The sequence below is a fragment of the Sardina pilchardus genome, chromosome 17, assembly GCF_963854185.1.
Source record: "Sardina pilchardus chromosome 17, fSarPil1.1, whole genome shotgun sequence".
Classification (NCBI taxonomy): Eukaryota; Metazoa; Chordata; class Actinopteri; order Clupeiformes; family Clupeidae; genus Sardina; species Sardina pilchardus.
This window is the reverse complement of record NC_085010.1, coordinates 6,288,771-6,312,121: the sequence shown is the minus strand read 5'-3', so window position 1 is coordinate 6,312,121 and position 23,351 is coordinate 6,288,771. Positions and strand designations below refer to the sequence as shown.

General features: G+C 40.2%; 1 long non-coding RNA gene across 1 annotated transcript; it reads right to left on the bottom strand.

The window, feature by feature from the left end:
* Positions 1 to 8,496: 8,496 nt before the first annotated feature.
* Positions 8,497 to 9,219, bottom strand: LOC134061894 (uncharacterized). The gene is made up of 4 exons (XR_009935399.1): positions 9,187 to 9,219; positions 8,978 to 9,068; positions 8,714 to 8,783; positions 8,497 to 8,581 (listed from the first exon to the last, which is right to left on the bottom strand). It is a non-coding gene; the product is annotated as an uncharacterized LOC134061894 (long non-coding RNA).
* Positions 9,220 to 23,351: the final 14,132 nt, after the last annotated feature.

Sequence of the window (23,351 nt, the reverse complement as noted above, 5' to 3'; positions counted from 1 at the left end):
AGCAGTAGACATAGCCTCGTTGAGTTTTATCAAGCTGTGCACGTTACTCCAGTGATGAGCTGATGCGTGCTTAAGTATATTCTGCACAAGTGCAAAAACCATTCTGAGTTGTTATTCTGGACACATAAAAAATTGGCGGGTGGATTTCAAAATCCACCCGCCACAATGGCTGGTGGCCAAAAAAGTTAACTTCAGGCCCTGGCTGTCAGCTAAGGACATATCATTATATTAAGACAATGTGAACTTCTCCCCTCTGTGGAATGTAGAAAGGTATGCTACAAGGACAGTAATTCAAACACACCCAACATGTCTGTTTGTTAGCAAGATAACTCAAAAAGTGATTAATGGATTTCAATGACATTTTCAGGGAATGTCAGACATGACCCAAGGAAGAAACGATTAAATTTTGGGAGTGATCCATAATTCTGTCGGGATTCCAGAGCCGTTTATGTGTTTCGCTTAGGGGTGTAATGGCATGGTATGGCCACGTGGTGGCGATCTGAATAGTTTAGGTTCAAATGTATGACAATCTAGGAAGAACAATAGAGTCGGAGGTCTGCGCTCTCTGAGAGCTTTTCTATTTTTTTACTGTTAAGGATTGGCATAGATAGCAATAGGACTGGTTTCTGTTGTCAGTGCATTGTACATTTCACAGTGGGGATAAGTTAGACCTTGTCTAAATATAATTCTATTTCCTTGCTTATTAGGTAGGCTTGTGTGTTATTGCTACTGCTAGTCAGGGACAGGGCTCTGGCCTAGGGTGTGGCTTAGGGACTCTATAGCGCCACCTAGCGTGTTGTGTGGTGTGGTTGACACATATATTCACAAAAATTAACCAAATTTGGTGGGCATGTGTGTTACTCATGCACATGCCCACCAACCCGCACATGTTGCTTTTTTAGATTCCGAAATTTCACAGGTCCGCACCACATCTGCTCGGGCCCGTCATCGCCGCTTGCAGCTATATTGTATTTGTGCTATTGCAGTAAGATGCATAGTTATTTTTTACAGTGAAGCCTACTCACATATCCATCGTGTTCCAGGAAAAGTGCATGTTGCTAGTCCATTATTAAAAATGAGTTCATTCATGTTGTCATCCACACATGAAGATACTTTGAATGTTCTAAATAAATACATAATTTATGGGAAAAAAAAATAAAGTTGAAGGGGGGCGAGGGGTGGGGGCTTCTGTAGATGGGTTTGCGTCCCATAGCATTAATTCCTGCAGGCGCTCCTGAGGGCCAACACGGTTAGACGATTGGTGAACGGCGTTTTGCCATTTTTGGTCAGCTATCGGACCTTTAGGCCTACCTTTGATTCACCAAAACGGGCTGAAAGAGGCCAACAATATTAAAAAGTTTTTCTGAATTTGATCATACTAGTCAGGGACACCAGATCCTCATGTTAGGACAGCGTTTATATTAGTAAAGCATCAACAACAACAAAAAAATCGAAATCCCATCAAACTTACCTGAATAGATTGGTCACCCGTTGAATAATTATGTCAAAGTGGTTGTGCAGCACAAAGGTGGTTTGTCCAACAAATGCAACTTCCTATTCAAAACGTAGCTCGATGAAAGTAACTTAACCATACCAACCTGTCGCATGCAAGTAGGCCTACCCACATTCAGTCACACGCAGCCTCAGCAGCTGGGTGGGGCTCGCTCTCCTTGACAACGTGAAAGTTCTATTTTTGAACTGAACTAACTGTCACTATGATGTCAATGATGTCACTCACAGTCATTGGGCACCAAAACGAACGCAAGACAACTGGATGCTAAACACACAAGTTAAACGCAGTTCGGGAAGCCCAACTTAATGCAAGCAGCGGGCAGGGAGTGGAATGAGCGCCCATATCGCACATAGGGATGCCTCGCAGGAAAATTACCATTCAGGCCTCCGCAAACCAGCCCACAGTTAGCCTAGGCTAGTGCAACGCTGCAGATCATTGTTCTAGGAACAGACAACCCACCCACTGAAAATGTAACAACCTTACAAAATAGCATGGCAAGGAAATGTAAGGTTGTCACATTTATTTAAAGCTTTTTTTTGCCTTTTTTTATAGGCTACCTCACTGTAGCCTGCCAGAGATTCTAGGCTATGATCTAGGTAGGCCTAAAACAGGAGTTTGAAATCGTGTTAAACACCATATTTACAACATGTTTGGCTTGACATAAAAATAGTTAATGGAAATTGTGTAGGCCTATGTGCAATTTCAAATAAGAAATACTTTTTACCGACCGGCACCCGCAGACCCAGTATGAGAATCAATCTGCAATGCCTTATTATATTAAGAAAAATAGGCTATTTGTCTTGAACCAATTTGTCCAATAATTTAATTGTGAAAATGGGTTAATTAAAGATGCGTTGGCAAACATGAAAAAGCAGCTACTGTAGTTCATCATGCAGATTAGGCTATACTGACAGTCAGGGCTTCTGACAGAGAAGCTGCTAATTAAGTTCACCAGAAGCTCCCTGGAAGTTTGCTAAATTGTCTAGTAGTGGCAAATCACTGGCGAACACATTTGCCACTAGTGGCCAACTAAAGGCAAAGTTCTGGCAAAACGTATTATTGCCAGAACTTTGCTGAAAGTTTGCCTGTAGCGGTCAACATTGGCAAACGTCTTGCAATGTTCTAGTGAACTCATTTGTTCATAAATCACCCACAAGTTTCCTGCACATCTGTTGCAAACGTTTAACCTTTTTAAGAGTGTTGATACACTGCACATATTCTATATTTCATTAATATTACTCTAAACCACTTTCTGTTAACCAGCTGCATACTGTCTACACTGCACTATATCCTGTCCTGTCACACCCTGTCAACTTTGTATATCACATTGCACCTTTCTGGTTAAGCAAACTGCATTTTTGTATTTGCATTTATACTCTGCACAATGACAATAAAGTTGAGTCTATTCTAATCTAATGTCCCCTACCTATCTACCAGGCATTTATAAATAACAATCAGTGCTTTGTCTGTCTTACTGAAAGCACCTCAGTGAATTCAAATTCAAATTGCTTTATGGAAGCACTGCTGCCCAGCTCACACACTCTCCCTGTCATTACATTGCATGTAAATGCAATGTACTGTTATCCCTTTTCTTCTTATTACAGTGCATGAAAATGCACTGTACTGTTCTTCCTAGGCTTCTTCTTCTTATTATTACATTGCATGTAAATGCAATGTACTGTTATCCCTGTTCTTCTTATCATTATTATTCTGCTTCCGACCAAAATCAACGATCAAAGGCTCTAAAACCACTGAACCGTTTGACGTCATTCAAGCACTCCTACAAAGATCTTGAAACGGAGATTTGTTCTATTATTTTTCACATTTGTTAACTTTATACTTTTTGAGATATTTACGATGAAAAAGTTTAAAATTCCCATAGAGTTTACATTGAGACCCTTTGGCGGCAAAGATTAATTGTTACGTCAGTGCTCAGCTGTCAGTAATCAAGGATCTCTGATCCAAACCCTGCAGTGACACACGCTACAAGAGACAGCGACAAAGCGACAGGCTGCCGTTCATTTTCAATAGGGAGGGAAAGTGAAAACCAGCGCCCCAAGTGGTTGCGTTCCTATCGAAGAGCAGCTCCAATGTTAAGTCCCATAGACCGACTTTTCAAAAAAATACTACGCAGCTATTCCAGCGATCTTATCCACCAAAAATATTTTTCAGTCTTCATACTGTAATAATCTACTAACTGTGAAAATATCAGACCCTATTTCGCCTTAATAAAAAAAACCGTAATTGCTCGTTTCATTTCATAAATGGACTACAACTTCAAGTGACGTGACACCCTTCCACGACGTTACTCGCCTAGCATCGTTTGTTTATTAGCCTGTTAGCTAGTTGGTTAGTTAGTAGACAATCAGACTTACTGCCAGCTCTTGTGTGAGTAGGAGCACAACACAAGTTGTCCCAACATAAAGGTAATTACCACGCGGTTTACATCGCTCTCTGTTATTACAAAAATATGTAAAGCCAGTTCAGCAAATTGCCGTTTTGATCAGTTGGAGATGAAGCGCCCAAACTGATGACGTCAAATGCTACTGTAGCTAGTACTGTAGTTTGTTATCACCATGTTATAAACAAACTCAAAACAATTAAACTGATCCTAAAAAATAAAGTATGACCACTAGAAGCAATAGAGCTGACCTAAATGCATAGCATATTGAGGGCATTTAACTAAGTTCCCATCATGGGCCGAGATGTATTTTTTCTAAAAGAAAATCCCATCCCCTCCCGCTAGCCTCTAGGAACGCAACCGCTAGATGGCGATGAGATTACTTTCCCTCCCTATGGGAGTAGACTTTTGCCAGAGACACAAGCGACAAGCTTGCCGCTGTCGCGAGCAAGGCAGGGCTAAAATAGACAAGCAGGCTATTTTATGCAAATGTTGAGCGAAGCGACAAAGCGACTGCCAATCGGAGTGAAAGTAAAGTTGATTTTTTTTATCCAAGATGGCGGAGCTAACTAAACGAAGGCAGTATTTCTGTACTAACAAGTAAGTTCAGGGTTTGTTGCCTTATATTTTGCTACTTCTAGTGGGGAATATGAACTTTAAAATCCAAAAAGCCAGGTTTTGTAACAAAAAAATATATCTGAAGGTATGTACGAGCTATCGGTCAGCCACCTAGCACGCAGCAATCGTTAGCCGTCAATCACTCGCGAATCACCTCCCCACTCAACGGCAAGTTTGTGGAGTTGTCGCTGTCTCTTGTAGCGTGTGTGACTGTAGGGAAAGCCACCACCACCTCTGCGCTAAACCAGGCTAAACGTGAATGTTACGTTACGTCTACTCATTCAGCTGTAACAGCTGTGAAAACAGTCTACTATGCCAGGCTGACTAGGACATTATCGTCTTGTCTCCTGTTAGGCTACTCCTTACTTGATTTGTTTATATCGTTACAGTAACCTAACCGGTTTGCTCTCGGTATAACGTTATCAACAGCTAACGACAACCAAACTTGCTCCAGGCTAACGTTTAACGTCGGGGTAGGCTGCAAGGCGAACACGGCTTGGGCTTTTAGCCATCTATGTGTGGCCTACATAAAATATCCTACTCTAAGCTAAAGTTACATTTGCTAGATATCCTACCTGTTGCTGCATCATCGTTGATTGCTGTTGTTTGTTTGTTAGCAAGCTAGTCGTTTCAGCTATAGGGACTTGCCAGCCAGGCAATCATTTAAAGCTTTCGGTATCATTCACAAATTAAAAACCTTTGTTAACAGCTTATTGTACATTCCTATTAGGACAATCAAACACCTGGAGACACTTCGAAGAACTAGCTCATCCTGTAATATAGCCTACATAAAATATCCTACTGTAAGCTAACGTTACATTAGCTAGATATCCTACCTGTTGCTGCATCATCGTTGTTTGAGATTGTATTCCGTATTGCCTGGCCCTATGGTCTACTTTTAACCTGCATTAGTGTAGATATGAAGGCTGTAAGCTATCCTACCAGTCGTTTCACTGTAGGCTACTAAAGTGTCAGCTCTTGCAATTCGTTTGAAGTTGGCAACTTCATGTCAGTCTTTTAAATTCTAATAAATGAAGAGTTATTTTCCAAAATAGCCTATATCCACAATGTTGATGCATTTTCATAAATCACTTTTTAAATGTGACTTTTCAGTGGAATTGTAATTGGGTTATTGTTATTTATCTATTCTTCTGTGTAGCCTAGTTGTCTTTTTAACTATAGCCTCCCAGAGGAAAAAAATGTTTCTCATTTGTATCTCTTCTGTTGCTCAGGAGCCAAAATTGAGATTCTCATTTAAGGATCATTTTAGGATCATTGAAGTATCATTTTTGTCTCAGTTCTTTCTCCTAAAATGGCCTTAGGAGAAACAGGTGAGACATATATTAATGAGACAAGAAGGAGCCACAAAAGAGATATTCGTTTGAGACACAGGAGAAATAGGGGAGACCTAGTGGAGATCTCCTTTATGTTTGAGTGTAGTCTCATTTATAACTCGTTTCTCCTTTGGAGAAATAGGGGAGACCTAGTGGAGATCTCCTATATGTTTGAGTGTAGTCTCATTTATAACTTGTTTCTCCTTTGGAGAAATAATAGAGCAAATGAGGAGACATTGCTATGAGACACTATTGAGAAGGAGGAGTTACAATTGAGATCAGTTTGGGGATCAGAAAAATAGACCATTCCGTAGCATTTAAAACTTTTATTTCATGAACTATATACTACATGGACACTTTGACACTTTAAGGTGCAGACATTACAAAAAGCAATCATAAACATTTAACTAATAAATAATGACATACAGTCAAGCCCAAATGTATTGGAACACAAGCTAAAGTTGACAATATAAAATCATCTTTTGGAAATTGCTCTTAATGCTTTAAATGAAAAAATGAGGAAATATTCAACCTTTAAGGACATACATTTTCTTTGTGAATGAATAATGTATCGTAAATAAATAAATTGTTCCTTAAAATACAGGGGATATAAGTATTGGGATGCCTATGTTAACCTATGTGTTAAATTTCCATAAAGGTTAGCAGATTTGTATTTGTTTTATTTTTAAAATGCCAGTTATTTCATGTATCCAGGACACTATGTCCCCTTGGACTCTGGAATTAAAATCACCCCACATCAACACATACCTCTCACGTTTCAATGCGTGGGCTCTGGCGCGCGGCGCATCTTTGATAGCATTTAGCTAGCCCAATGCATTCATTAGGATCCAAACAGAGATGAAGTTAGAAGCGACAAAACACCTCCATGTTTTCCCTATCAAAATATAGTTACACGAGTAGTCACACGACCAAGTATGGTGAGACAAAATAAAACGTGGTGCATTTGTAAGCAGGTAAGAGGGATAACTATATTGTGTGGCGCAATAATATCCTGCACTTTCAGTTTCACTTTGGAGTGAGGATATTACTGCGCAGAGTCTAAGTGCTCCCAATGTTATTGCGCCACACAATATAGTTATCCATCTTACCTGCTTACAAATGCACCACGTTTTATTTCGTCTCACCATACTTGGTCGTGTGACTACTCGTGTAACTGTATTTTAATAGGGAAAACATGGAGGTGTTTGGTCGCTTCTAACTTCATCTCTGTTTGGATCCTAATGAATGCATTGGGCTAGCTAAGTGCTATCAAAATTGCGCCGCGCGCCAGAGCCAGTGAGTGCACGCATTGAAACGTGAGAGGTATGTATCAACTTGTCTTAGTTAAGGGAATAATGTAGTTTAATATAAAAAAACGGTTAAGTGTTCCTTTAATCCCAATGTACTGTAGGTAAAACCAAATGAGAATTCGTTCCATCATTATTGTAAAGATACTGTATGCACGACAATCTAAACATCAAATCAAAACAACACACCTGTCTATATTGACTGTCTGCAGGCAAACTTGAGCCAACATCCTCATGTGTTCAAGATCGAAATTGATGTTTCAGGGGTGGAGCGATGGAGCAGCATATTGAGAAAAGACTCCTTGTTTCCTTTCTGTTTTAGCCATGTGGGAACAGAGACGTCTGCTTGACCTCAGTGGTTTAAACAGTCCATGGTCAGGGTGTGAAATGTCTTTTGGAAATAGTTTTGGGCCTTTGTTGTACTTTTCTGGTATAGATATCCTGAAGGGTAGGGAGAGGTGCTCTGATGGTACCTTTCGCAGTAAATGTCAAGCGTCTGTGAAAGAGAAAGGAAGCATACATTACAATTGACCCCGTCCATGAATATAATCAATGCAAACTACTCCGCTTGTGTGTGACACATAAAAGCAAACCCACACAAGCAGTCAGGCACAATAGTTATAAGTAATGCAGATGTGAACAACATATACTTGTATTAGAAAGTTTGGGAGTGCACTTAGATATGTTCAGTATTTATTTATCTAGTTTAAAGGGATAGTTCGGGTTTTAAGACACGAAGTTATATGGGTTCCCTGTCAGCAACGTTGTGCATCAGCACTGACTTACCCCCCGACAGCGTCCTGCGAGCCGAGATCCAGCCGGTTTTTGATCGTTTTTGATGCTGAAGAAAGTAGTCCGGCAAGTTTCTGGGGTCACGAAAGTAAAGTGTTTTTCTTCTCAAAACCATATGCGTTGAAAAGAGTGATATATTTGCACCACAAAAACGTTGTCCAGCTGTCAGTAGCGCGCAGTGATAGGAATCGAGAAAAATAGTGCCAAGATAACGAGGTTTGAATTTTCCCTGGACAACGTTTTTGTGGTGCAAATATATCACTCTTTTGAACACGTATGGTTTTGAGAAGAAAAACACTTTACTTTCGTGACCCCAGAAACTTGCCGGACTACTTTCTTCAGCATCAAAAACCGGCTGGATCTCGGCTCACAGGACGCTGTCGGGGGGTAAGTCATTGCTGATGCACAACGTTGCTGACAGGGAACCCATATAACTTTGTGTCTTAAAACCCGAACTGTCCCTTTAATAGAGAGGCCATTTGAAAGTGACCCTACACTTCTGCGCAGTAGTATGTCTGTGTGATATCATACCTAATCGCAGCTTTGCCTGCAGATCATCCCCCATGAGTCTTGCAATAGCAGCCACTGGCTCCAGGCTGGGACTTCTGGATGGCACCTTTTAAAAAAAGAATAATAAAAAAAAAGATTGCCATACAATTAGTTATTGTTGATTAATCTGTAAAATCATAGAATTAAAAAAAATAAGCAAGGTAAGTCTATCAGATGTACAAATATAAACGATAATTACCTTATGGAGGCACCCCTTGCCACAATCACCATCCATTTTAATTGTTGATATCAGTTTATTTCTGAGGGCTCTGACAATAAAAAGAAGAATAAACAAAATGATGCATGCTGTACAACAAACTGAATTGGTAAAACATGGCTAATCGCAAATTCAAGACTACTTTTAGGTAACTGCAATAATCATGATTACTTTCTGGATTAATGTATTGCATAGCACTTATGACAAACAAATTAGAGCATGCTCAATAACATAGTCCACACCCACCACGTTGAGGGCAGCAGCCATGGTTACCATCAAGGAACAGGGAGTGTCATCAGGGTAGACCGACTTTGCCCTGGACAGTTCATAGAGCCCACTACAAAGTCATAACAGACACATGAAAGGAGGGGATAAACTAACCGTTACAGACACAAATACATGCACACATATTAGTGTTATATGCGTATGTGTGTCTATCTGGTGAGTGAACTCACTTGTGGGCTTGGAACTTCTTCCGTATGGACGTGACGCACATTTGGAACATTTCAAAATGCACACAGTGGTCTCAGTGGAATCAAGAGTCCAACTTGGGTTCTTGAATCCTTGATTTCTGCCTTCAGAAAAATTCCCTACTTCCATAAATTGAGAGGAAATATCTTCTCCAAACAGTAGCTGGAAGACCTGCAGCACCTACAATCACCATGACACAGACAAAACAAGAGTTAAGTCAAAACATGATCATCTGAAATAATAATACAGTGGCCAAATGTTTTATAGATCATTCAATCGTGTAAAATGTTCTAATATACGTCTAAATTTACTGGTTGATGTCGAAAATGCATTGTTTCACCTCTTGGAATTGTTGATTCATTGACTTGAAAAAAAGGAAAATATATCAAAATGTAATTGTGGATATTCATTAATTTAGGACCTTTCCTTACCTGATCAGAAGAGTCCATCAAACTTTATCCAGTACACCACTTGTTTCCTTGATAACCTTTATGAAAAAAAAAATAAGGACGTTGACACATTAAAGAAAGCGCCAAACGGCAAGCTAAAACCTGACCAGCGGTTATAGGCCAGTCAATCTAGCGTTTGACCCATAACCAATTGCAATAGTAATCATTCCAAGTTTTTTGTGATCCCTAGGTATATCTAATTAACATATTAAAAATCTACCTATTTATATTTAGTGGAACGTAGTTTTTTTTCCAAGGTTAAAGGCAGCAATTTCCAATGCATTTTGCCATTGGGATTTACTACAGGTGAAATGGGTAAAATGTTAAACTAAAGATATCAACTTGAAACGTTCACAGTTGTTTACTCACATTAAAGGAGTCATAGAACGCATTTTTTGACCATTACAAATTGATCTTTGAGCCTAAATAATGTCATATGTAAATTTGTGGGGCTGAAAACGCCCCAGCAGCACTGCTAGATCGCCTAATACAAGGTCACAAATAAGCCTTGCAATGAAACAGTTTGGTTTTCCCGCCCACTCAGCAAGTTCATGAATATTCAAATGAGATGCGCGCTGATTGGTCTATTGGCCGATATGTCCTGAAAGTTGATTGGCTCAATCCACCGGTCTGAAGCTAGAGCAAAGTGAAACTACGTTTACTGCTGGTAAATAAAGCCTTTTGTCTTTGATCAAAACATATAAGCAAAATGCAGCAATTATTTTGAAGCTGACTGTACCTATTGTTCAGATTTAGTTTTCTAGAAATATATGCAAATTATTGCATATTTAAGTAAAACTGGTCTCATTTGCATATCTAAACATCACATTTCAGAAAACTTGCAATACAAAAAATCTTTGCCTTAATGTGAGTAAACAACTGAGAAAGTTTCAAGTTGATATCTATAGTTTAAAATTTTACCCATTAAATCCCAATGGCAAAATGCATTGGAAATTGCTACCTTTGACCTTGAAGAAACGTATGTTCCACTAAATATAAATGGGTAGATTGTTTTATGTGATGCAGGAGGGTATAAGGATCAATACATACTTTTACTTTTGCAATTAGTTTCATTTTTGGCCCTTTTTTGAGCTAGATTGACTGGCCTATTATATTCCCCACGAAATTCAAATTAAGGTAGCACTAGCACCTAGCTGCTAGATGGTGGGGACGAATGCTAACTTTCAACAGAAAAGTTTGTTGCCTTTTAAACAGATTGACGGTGAGCTAACCACTAACGTTACAGTTACACTACACAGCAGGCAAGCTTCGTCGACCTACACGTCTCTTACAGAAAAGTAAAACATGACCAACGCTTGTATTCACGAATTCAATCCCACTATTTAACAGAAAAAGAGTTTGGTAAGCTTTGATATCGTGTGCTAAAAGTTGCTAGTGCGCTAACCTAACTTTAACGTTAGCTATCATTAAACTAGCTGCTAGTTCTATGGTTCTAACGTTAGCACGATAGCTAACGATACTGCGGGTATTCCCCAACCTAGTACACCCTCAGCGCGAACGTAAAGTTTAAACATGGACGACGGGAATGTTTCTTAAAAAGTTACAAATGCTGGGCAACTATTTAGACAAACTACATCTTACATTTATTATCTTACCTTTTGCCGAAGTGAAACACAGCCGTTGTCAGGCAGCCATTGTTCTCGGGCAACTTCGGACTTCCAGGGAGAGACGTCTGCCGACGTAATGACGTCAGATGGGTACCCGAGGGACTGAACCAAGAGCCTGACTGGCTTCGGTTTCACCCTCTCTGAACGAGATTATAAACACCGTTCATGCAGTAAAAATAAACTCTGGACCAACAAAAGAATGGACACTGACAAGTGTCAACTTAAGCCTACCTGCACAAGACTGGTCTTACTGTGCATAAAGACATGTACTCTGAACACGTACATGAGTATAAAAATGCTCTCTGTGCTGCAAAAAGATCATACTATGCAAAGATAATCAGTCAAGGACATGGAAACACCAGGACCCTCTTTTCCACTGTTACTGGTCTTCTTAAGCCACCTGATAACATCACCCATCAAGAACTCTCTGATGAACGCTGCTCAGCCTTCTTGAACTTTTTTAATACCAAAATTGAGGCAATCCATCAGCAATTAGAATGTTCAATTAATCAGCTGAACCATCCATACTCACAGTGCACCCTGGGCTCATCTTACAACAATGAACTCTGTGAATTCAGTCTCTCTACTGAAAGTGCCATCTGTGGCCTCATCAAAAAGTGCAATTCCTCCACCTGTCAGCTGGACCCTCTTCCAACAAGCCTGGTTAAGAGTTGCCTGCCATCTATTGCTCCGATGATTACATCAATTCTGACCACCTCTCTTCCCTCTGGCACTGTACCATCTGCCTTTAAAACAGCTATTGTCAGACCAACGCTGAAAAAACCTGGATTGGATTCTAACAACATCAACAACTACAGGCCTATCTAACTTGCCCTTTCTCTCCAAAGTGCTTGAGAAAATAGTGGCGACTCAACTCCAGGATCACCTGAAGGACAATGATCTCTTTGAACCATTCCAATCTGGATTTCGTCCTATGCACAGTACTGAAACGGCCATGGTTAAGATTACTAATGATCTCCTCTGTGCAGCTGATGATGGACTTATTTCCATTCTGATTCTCCTTGATCTCAGCGCAGCCTTTGATACCATCTCTCACCATGTTCTACTGGAACGTTTAGCTAATATCGGAGTGCGTGGCAGTGCTCACCAGTGGTTCACCTCCTATCTCTCTGGTAGGACACAGTGCGTACAAATGATGAGCTACAAGTCTGAGAGTACTGCTGTGACAAGAGGGGTGCCCCAGGGATCTGTGTTGGGCCCTCTGTTGTTCATTATCTACCTTCTTCCACTTGGCACTATCCTCAGGCAACATGATGTTCAATTTCACTGCTATGCTGATGACACTCAGCTTTACTTTTCAGTGAAACCTACTGCCACCCTTCCGCCAGCTGCACTTACTGCCTGCCTCCATGACATCAACGTGTGGATGACACAAAATTACCTGAAGCTGAATAGCAGTAAGACTGAGTTGCTACTGGTTGGCTCCAAATCAGCTCTTACTAAGATGGAACCTATCACCATCTGTGTAGATGGCAGCACCATCCCTTGTTCCAAACAGGTCAAGAGCCTTGATGTCATACTGGACAATACCATCTCGTTCAATGCACACATTAACACCATATCAAGAAATGCCTTTTTCCATCTAAGGAACATTGCACGGCTCCGCCCAGCACTCACCCAGCAGAGTGCAGAAGTCCTAGTCAATGCGTATGTGACTTCCCGCCTGGACTACTGCAACTCAATCTTGTCTGGAATTCCAAATAAGCTACTTCACCGGCTCCAACTCATCCAGAACTCTGCAGCGCGGATTATAACATGCTCCAAATCCACCAGCCATATAACACCATCGCTCATGCAGCTGCACTGGCTTCCAGTTGCCTTCAGAATAAATTTCAAGGTCCTGCTCCTGGCATACAAGTCCCTAAACAACAACGCCCCTACCTACCTCACTGACCTCCTGGAAGTGTACACTCCTGCCCGCCCTCTGAGATCCTCCTCAGCAGGCCTGCTACGTGTCCCTGATGTGAACCTCTGCACTCTGGGAGAGAGGGCTTTCAGCTACATTGCCCCCAAGCTATGGAATTCATTGCCAGACTACATCAGACACTCTGACTCAATCACTGTCTTTAAAAGTAGACTGAAAACATTTTTCTTCAAAAAAGCTTATGGACTGGCTAACTGACTTTAACATTTAACATTTTTCTTTTCTTTTTATTTCTATGTGATGATTTTGCAACCCTGTAAAGTGACCTTGGGTGTCTTGAAAGGCGCTTTAAATAAAATGTATTATTATTATTATTATTATTACCTTACATTTGCAAACCGTCTCTGGTTCAGTCCTTCGGGTAGGCCATCACGTGAGTTCCTGTTGATGATGACGTGTAGCCTAGTGCGCGATGGAAATAATTTGAAGGAATCTAGCAGCAGTCTTATAAATAGTGACCCACAGTCTTTGCAAAATCCTAATCTGAGACTGGCCTGTGACTAGTCTGTGACTAAAAACTCAATGAATTGTCTTTAGATGTGAGAGGGTCTGAGACTGTAGTCTTTCAAAAATCTTTTCCAAATCTTTGCAAAGTCTGGCAATGTAAGGTAGGCTTTAGTAACTATACGATCTTTGACTGAACCAAGAGCCTGACTGGCTTCGGTTTCACCCTCTCTGAACGAGATTATAAACACCGTTCATGTAGTAAAAATAAACTCTGGACCTACAAAAGAATGGACACTGACAAGTGTCAACTTAAGCCTACCTTACATTGACAGACTTTGCAAAGATTTGGAGAAGATTTTTGAAAGACTAGGCCAGTCTCAGATTAGGATTTTGCAAAGACTGTGGGTCACATTTACTAGACTGCTAGGCCTAGATTCATTCAAATTATTTCCATCGCGCACTAGGCTACATATCAACAGGAACTCATCCGATAGCCTACCCTACTCATATCAAACTATCGCGTTTCTGCAGCACTGTTTCATGTGTGACATCCCTAATAGTTATAGGGCTGTTCTGTCACAAGAATAGCCGACTAATAGTTTATAAGAAATGAAATAACAAATAATCATATAGGCTACAGCTGTCGCCTATTTTGCCCCTTCCTGTTTGGTGTTGGAGAGAGGTCACTATTGATTTTTAATGTTCACGTCACTATTTGCATGAGCCACGACTAAAAAGACTTCCGATAATATCAAACATGTTAAACTAGAAAAAGACTACCTCCAACGGACTTAAATAATAATAAAGAGACATGTAGATCTAATTCATTAATAAACTTAGTTTTGCGGAACGTAGCCAAACAAGAAAACATGATATTTGCAGGTGTGTGGTTTGGATATTCAAAACCTTCCATTAGGTCCTTGCTAACCATTGTGTGACACTCTTATATTATTTATTAACTCAAAAGCACCAAAATCATACATTGGCCTACACGTGTAGTAGTCTAATTACACTGTTCGTCGTGTGCAGCAAATACAACACCTGACATTGTAGACAAATCAAAGAACCTCCTTCCGTATTTGTTTGGGTATTGAATTTATGTGAGTCTATGTCTCTGCTCTGTATGTGTATGTGTGTGTGTGTGTGTGGGTGTGTGTGTGTCTACATGTGTTTGTGTGTGGTGTGTAGCTGTGTGCCTTTCTATGTCTATTGTATAAATGTATGTGTCTGCGTGTGTGTGTGTGTGTTTGTGTGTGTGTGTGTGTGTGTGTTTGTGTGTGTAGATGTGCGTATGAGTGTGTGTGTCTTTGTCTTTGGTGTTTGGGTGTAGCTGTGCTGTGCGTGTCTGTCTACATGTACAGTGCCTATAGAAAGTAATCATACCCTTTTGAAATAGTTGCTTTTCTTGGCTTACAGCCTGAAATCAAAACCCTTTAAATTTCAGTGGAATCAGTGGAAAAAGATTTTTTAAAAATCGGTTTTGATTTCAGGCTTTAAGACAAAGTGAGTATTTCAAAAGGGTATGATGACTTTCTATAGGCACTGTATGTGTTTGTGTCTCTGCTTGCATGTGTGTGTGTGTGTGTGTATTGCAGCTGTGCCAGGCCCGGCTAATCAGGAGATTTGGGAGGATTCCCAGTGGGCCGTTAACGTTTTGGGCCGGTATGAATATGTGAGCTTAAATATATTGTTTCTGAAGTTCATTTGCTGCGCCCTCGCAGCGCCTCTGCAGCCTGGGCTGTGCGGTCTCGGCCCCTTACTCGCAGTTTCCCAAATATGAACAAAGTAGCACTCACAAAAATGTTTCGGAAGTCGCAACTAAGTCTATTTTTGCAATAATTTACGGAAGTGAATGAGCGGCCCCTTCTCCAGTGCCACAACCATGACCATGAATGTGTGCAGGGGAGATGTGTAGGCTAATAATAATCAATTTGACTGTAAGATAATAACCCCAAATCTCAAAAGCCCTCGAAGATAAAATATCATTAAATCATTGTATTGGGTCCTCCTCATATGGAATATCTAGCACTCAGTTTCAGTGAGCAAATAGCCCTGTTAAGAGAAACGAGAGGAGCGTTCAAATCCCGCAGACACAGGACAGAAAGTGCACATTTACAGTGGTAGCCTAGCAGCTATTGTGCCTTACTCGGGTACTGTATAGGCCTATACTACAGTATGTGCAGAAATAAAATGGCCTTGGAATTGGAATTGGTGTGTTGAAGTCATACTTTTTCTCCTAAAATGTATGAATGAAATATTACCATTCCACCCAATGTATAGCCTATAGTCTGCCAAAGTTGTCAAAAATCTTTTATTAGCTCAGGGGAGGCCATTCCTATAAACTCCTATCCCATCTCTCTTACAGTAGTAGGCATGTGATGTCGTGTACTTGAATGACCCACGCCCCTCAAGGGCCGCTAAAACTTGAAATTTCACAGTAAAATTAAGTGTCCCACTCTGGCCCTGAGCTGTGCTGTGTGTGTGTGTGTGTGGCTTGCAGTTGTGTGCCTGTCTGTATTTGGGTATTGTGTTTATAGAGACTAATTTCTAATTTTAAACAAATAGGTTTGGATGAGCATGAGAGGGCTGGACAAAACAATGATTTAAAAAAAAAAAAAAAAAAAAAAGAAGATTAATCTAACAATTTAATTTTTTAGTTTGATTTCAGTTATTGATAATTTCTCCTTTAATTAACATGACAATCTATTCTGGCTAATTTAGCCTATCTAGGACTGTGTAGCCTAATACATGTTTAAAGTGCACAGAAACACACACATACTTATGTCGACAGACACACACAGCACAGTTACACACGAACACACACACGTGGATAGACACACACAGCACAGCTACACACACATGTACAGAGTGTATAATAACACTGGTAAAACAATCTTTTGGTAAGAAATGTGTTGAGGAATCTTTTATGGAACTGACTGAGCCAAATCTGAGATTTACCAAATAGATCTAAATGAGAATTGCTTGAGTTTACAAAGAGACCTCTCTGGTGCCTCAGCCTGAGTAAAGAATGAGACATATAAATGAGACAAAACTGAGCATTATTTAAAACATAGCTGAGATCTCATTAGTAGATTAAAGGGAGTCTACACTGAGCCTAACACGAGATTTACCAAAGAGACTTAAATGAGAATTTCTTGAGTTTACAAGGAGAGCTCTCTGGTGACTCAGCCTGAGTAAAATATGAGACATACAACATGGACAAAACTGAGCATTATTTGAGACCTAATTGAGATCTCATGTATAAATCAAAGGGAGTCTACACTGAGATAACATAACTCTTTGGCTCCCGAGACAAACCTGAGAAGCGTGAGACAAAGGCAATAATCTCATTTTTGTATCACTGTGATCTCATTATTGTCTAGGAGAAACAAATGAGAAACAAAAGAGATCTCATTCTAAGAATTTCTTTCCTCTGGGCTAGGCCTAATACAATGTTTTACACAGTCAGCAACCTTTTTGCATTTACATGCAATGGTAATTCCTTCCATGGAATTATATTTTCTAGTTCTTCTTCTAACGTATTTAATGCAGCTTCAACCGTTTGACGTAGAAACTTCATTCAAACTTTGTAACGTAGGTCTTGCTTAGGACGACCGTGCTATGTATTTTTCAACTTTGTAACTTTTATACTTTTTAAACAATAAATTAAAAACTATTCAAATTTCCCCATAGACTTAACATTGTGATTGTGACATCATAATAGGGCAATTAGAATCTTATGCCAGGTGGCCAGGCCAGCTGCAGCAGCTCTCTCTCTCTCTCAGGCTTTAATCATACAATCTCTCTGTGAAGACTACATATCCTGTTAAACTGTTTTCTCTGTCCACAACTGTTTCAAAATATAAGTCCTCACTGCAATAAGTACGGGATAATGGACGACACGCCGTGCGGTTATTCAAAGTTAATAGAGCTCCCCAGTCCCGCCCACAGCCTTGTCCGGAAGTAAAAATCCAATACAATTTCTCCATTGACAACTGGAGAATAAGCCATAAAATCGTAACCGTCCATGGTAGACGTAAAACCAGCTACGATGTGACTACGCGATTATACCGGCTCATATAGATGTCAAAAGTTAACGGGGCATCAACCTTGTTTTTGAGAAAACAATGTTTTATTCACGATTTAACGAGAGAGTACTACACTACCCAACACCCTACCGTGTAAAACTGGTGAAAGCAGAGCCTTTGATTGGTAGAGATCGCCGTTGCCATGGCAATCCCAAACAAACTGTACTCAACTTTTCCCGCGCCTATAGTCCGGCTAGCGTCTCGCTGGAACTTCAAAACTTAAAATGGCTGCAGGGCTGTCAGGACCGATGTGTGGTCTTCCGAAAAAGAACAGTTTTCTCATCTTGAAGGTTGAATTTACTCAATGGAAACGGTAAGAAGTAATCATCTTCTTTTCTCAGATTAATATGGAACCATGTTAAACTATGGTTAGGCTGCAAATGTTGGAAATGTGTGTACGTTTGCAAAGCATCCTGGGATTTGAGTTCTCTAACTAGGAATTTAAGATATGTACACAGTCTTGTACCTTTCGCTTTTTTTACATTTTCTGTTCATTTTTTCACTCGAAATTACAAGTTATATGCTTATGAGTCACATCGTAGCTGGTTAGCCTAAGGCATGGTCTAAAACTCTTTATATCCGGATTTTTCCAGAAGTCAATGGGAGAAATGAATGAGAAATTTACTTCCGGACAAGCACCTCTCTCGGAGGAGGGGCGGGACTGGGGAGCTCTATGCACGTTCTAGACGGTGATACGGCCCGACGCGAAGCGGAGGGACGTTCCGTCTAGAAAAGTGCATTAACTTTGAATAACCGCACGGCGTGAAGTCCATTATCCCGCTTATTCCACTGTTGCCACTTGTGTTGAGTTCGTTTCCGGTGCTAATTTAATTGTTTTAATCGCTAGAACGGTATTGTTTGTAGAACTACTTTTCCCAGACACATTTCAACTAATTTCTCAAACTGCGGTTACTAGTTCTAAATGGATGGTTGCTATGGCCAAAAGCCAGTCGTTAGTTCTAATCTCCCGTTGTCAAGCTGGCACATCCCAGGATTCTGATGAACGTTAACTTTGAAAGATTGCTATTTTTCTTAGCCTACTGCCACCCAACTAGCTAAATGACACCTCTGTCATATGCTAAACGTTACTATGATCTGAACGTCTGTATTTTACAGCTTCTATGTAACGTGACAGTGCATTTAAACTTCACAACGAGTTTGGCGAATTAATATTCAAGTGTGATACGGTCAAAAACAATGGAACTACTTCATAGCCGTGCGTATATCTAAAGTTAATGCACACCCTTATAGAACGCAGGACAATGGGGAACTCAACCGAGCAGTGAAATAATACACTATTAAATCATTTAACCATTGAAACTACTCAACTATTTAACTGTTCAACTATTCCAACTATCAGTTATCAACTATGCCTCCAGTCAACTATATGAAACCTCCACGTACCTAGCAACCAACAAAGCAACCATTAAAGTTAAGCATTTATGAGAGTTTCCATAGCAACCAACATGATTATACTACCGTAACTTCTTTATTCCTGATAGTGGCCACCATGGATACCCTAGCAACAAATGTTTCAAAATAAAAGTCCTCACTAGCGAGTTGGCATGGTTAGCATAGTTAGCATTTTTAGCATTTTAGCATAACTGCTAGAAATCATTAGCTAAGTTAGCTAGTCAACCTGGTTAGCATTGTTAACATAGTTAGCATAGTTAGCATAACTGCTAGAAATCATCAACTTAGTCAGCTAATCAACCTGGTTAGTTAGCTGATGATTTCTAACAGTAATGTTAAAAATGCTAAGTTAGCTAATCAACCTGTTTAGCATTGTTAGCATAGTTAGCATTTTTACCATAACTGCTAGAAATCATTAGCTCAGTTAACAAATCGACCTGGTTATCATTTTTAGCATAGCTAACATTTTACCTGTTAGAAATCATTAGTTAAGTTAGACCTGGAATGTTTAAGCTTTAAGCTGTCTACCTTCAGACTATCAGCTTTCTTTAAACTATGCAACCACCATGTTTACCTTAGCTACACCTTAGTAACCATATCAACATTATCTATCTTTACATTTTTGCATTTTCATGCACTGGTAATTCCTTGGAGTACACAAGGGCTTTTAGCCATCTCACAGAGCAGAGCAGCCATACGACACCGATCTTTACCCAGCGTTTAAGGCTGCATTTAGACTATAGATCGGATATGCTCAATTCCGATTTTGTGCTCATATCCGATTTTTTTGATTGCATGTTTACATCTACTTTCGCCAGTGACCCAAATCCGATCATGTGTGTTTACATTTGCCAGACACTTGAAATGGCCCGCATGTGTACGGGCTAAAAGTTTCTTGTAGGCTAGGGGAGAACCAGCACAATCGTACATTTTTTTTATTTTTTCAGTTCAAACTAGCTTTAGCCTACACAAAGACGATAGACTTGAGAGCAGTGAAACTTGACCAGAACAGAGTCATACATCTCTACTCCATGAAAGTTGAAACAGAATGTAACAAATATGTTGCAGTTTGTTAATAACTTAACTTAACAGTGACATTTAGGCTACCTTTGTTCCAACCTATACGCAGCCATAAAAAAAAGTGCGGTAGGCTACAGTTGTAACAGTAGCCTATAGCGTCATGGTTGTAACAGTGCTAAAATCGTGAATCCTATAACATATTTTAACACAAAACACTACTGGCTTAAATAAACATCTGTTTTCATATATAATCAACAAAAAAGGTCCAAATGTATGACTGTTAAAGCTAGTTGTATGAGTGATTAGCCATTGCAGACCATACGGTAGGCTATTATGCTCACAATAACCTTTAAATAGGCTTATTTTGGTCATATCGACTTGATAAAACCTGTTAATATAGTTGATGAACTGCTTATTCTTACATGTCTGAAGCAATTGGTCCAACACTGATATTTGAAGTTGCTGTGTTAACTTTCTTTGGGTGTGATCGCGGCACATAAAAATAATCCATAACTCGCAATCATAATTGCTTGTGCATGCGCTATAAAATCAGTTCATTTTGCCAGAGACGGGTGTAACAACTAACTCTTTTACTGTCTATGCAACTAACCCGCACAGGTCTAGGCAAGCGCGTAGGAACCGGGGGGGTCGGGACACCCGCAATGTTGGACCCCCTCCCGAAAGAAAAACGTTGAAAAGTACAGATGTTGTTGATTTCTTAGGCTCAATTATATCCTCCTGAGTTACGGCCCCATAACTATAGCTATCAGTGCGCATCGGAGGTCTTTCACATTGTGTTTTAAGAATGTTTCCCGAAACGAAGCCCGTCTCAATAATGCAGCATGCAGCACTTCCTCACCTTGAGTGTCTGAAAGCTGCTGTAGGCTACTCTTGCAGTCCATATATTTAGTCTATGGCCTTCTTTCATTCTTTTCGAAATAGTTAAGAGGATATTGTGGGATATTGTGGGTGAATACAGTAGTCTACGATAGCCTAAATAAGTTTTGGCCAGACGGCTGTCAATTTAGGCACTTGCGAAATCGGACGTGGCACATTGCCTAATTATCTGCTTACCTGGATTTAGCAAGTCCATACACTTTGTTCATCCTATTATATGCTTTCAAAATGATATGTATAAAAATGTGCCTCTTATTATAATCTAGACACTGTCACGTCGCACATATAGCATAAGGTTACGGGCGGATATGAACCGCATTGAAGGCCTCGGTTGACTTAAGATAAACGGGCAGAATGCCTGTTTACAAACTACGTCAAACATGCAGTAATCTAACAAATGAAAAAACACAAATTAATTATGAATAGGCTACACACTGTATTGTGTCACAAATTAAGTAATGAGTTCATGGCCACCTAGCGCGCAACTTACGCGCTGAGGTGAAGCCCCGACATACTAATTAACACAAAGCTTCATAATGCACAAACAACCCCCCCCCCCAAAACGTTCAGTGTCCATAAGTCCAAACAATAACCATAAGAATCCGACAGTCCAAAACGACAACGAGATCTCCCAGACACGAAAAAAAAGTTCACCTCACAGTTTGTGAGCCTAGTCGTTCCAACACTGATGTGCAACGCAATCTCAGCTTTCGCGTTCGTTAGCTGTATTCCAATGAGAAAAATCCACAAGGAAATGGTCACGGCAATGCAGCATACAGGAATCTTCTAACCACGTAACTTTGTTGAGCTGGCTGCATACAGGTAACAATAGCCACAGCGCGCTCTCCCTGCGTCTCCATTTAAACTAATATAAAGGCAAACCCATTCATTGTGCCCAAAACGCGCATCCATCTGTCAGCTGACATAACATTTACTTAGATGGCATATGAAAAGTCAAGAAGAAGAAACATATTTTCATTTAAGCAACGTTTATGCAACCATGTAAAGGGAAGCATTGGGGGAGTCAGTTTACGTTGTCCTAGGCTACAGACATGTGTGCGTTTTCAGGGAAGAAATGTGTTCTGAATAGCCTATGCGCAGATGTTCTTCCCAGTTCCAAAAATAGGTTAAGAAAAAGACTGAAATACATATTTTCAAAGCGGCATCTTACAAAGGGCCATTAAAACTTCAGCAATAGGTTTTTATCTCTTGTGTGACTTATAATTCGCCCCCCTTTATTTATTAATATAAAAAAAAATTGTGCGCGCGCAACAGACCTCATTATTGTCCCCCCCAATGCTTACTTCGTTCCTACGCGCCTGCGTCTAGGTCATGTTTTTTATTTTCATTTACTTACATTTGCTGTGACTATATCCTGTGGATATCCTATCCACATCACAGGTTACATATAGTTATCTCTCACTGACCTCATCCACAAGTGTTAAAAATCTAGGAGTTACAATTGATCAAGAACTTCTACTCAATAGTCACATAAAGCAGATCACAAAAACCTAATTTTTCCATTTAAGGACTATTTCAAAGATAAGGAAGTCCTTATCCTTACCAGACGCTGAAAAATTAATCCACGCTTTTGTCACTTCCAGGCTAGACTATTGTAATGCGCTATACGCCGGCTACAATAATACCTGTCTAAAAAGCCTACAGCTTATACAAAACGCAGCTGCTCGCACACTCACTAGGACCAAAAAATATGAACATATTTCCCCCATCCTAGCATCTCTACATTGGTTACCTGTTAAAAGTCGCATTGACTTCAAAATTCTACTTCTCACATACAAAGCCATAAATGGAAGAGCACCCGAATATATTAAAGATCTTCTAGTCCCATATAATCCACCTAGACCCTTACTATTACAAAATACTGGACTTCTTGTAATTCCAAGAATTTCAAAAACTACAGTAGGAGGCAGAGCCTTTTGTTACCGCGCACCCCTCCTCTGGAATAATCTTCCTCCCTCAATTCGATTAGCAGACACCCTCCCTATTTTTAAGTCTAGACTTAAAACATATCTCTTTAGTGCTTCCTATAGTTAGGTATGGTGCAGTGTGGAACTTCAACCACCTCAGGGTCTTACTGGAACGGACCACCTCTGCTGTGGGCTTGTGTGACTGGTGCCCCAGTCATGCATCCCATGGTGGCTACTGACCACACCTGAGCTGGTGCTGACCACCCTCCACCATGCCTTAGTTATGCTGCTTTAGCATTGCGCTGTCATGGACTTCTTATGTGGCATGCCGTAC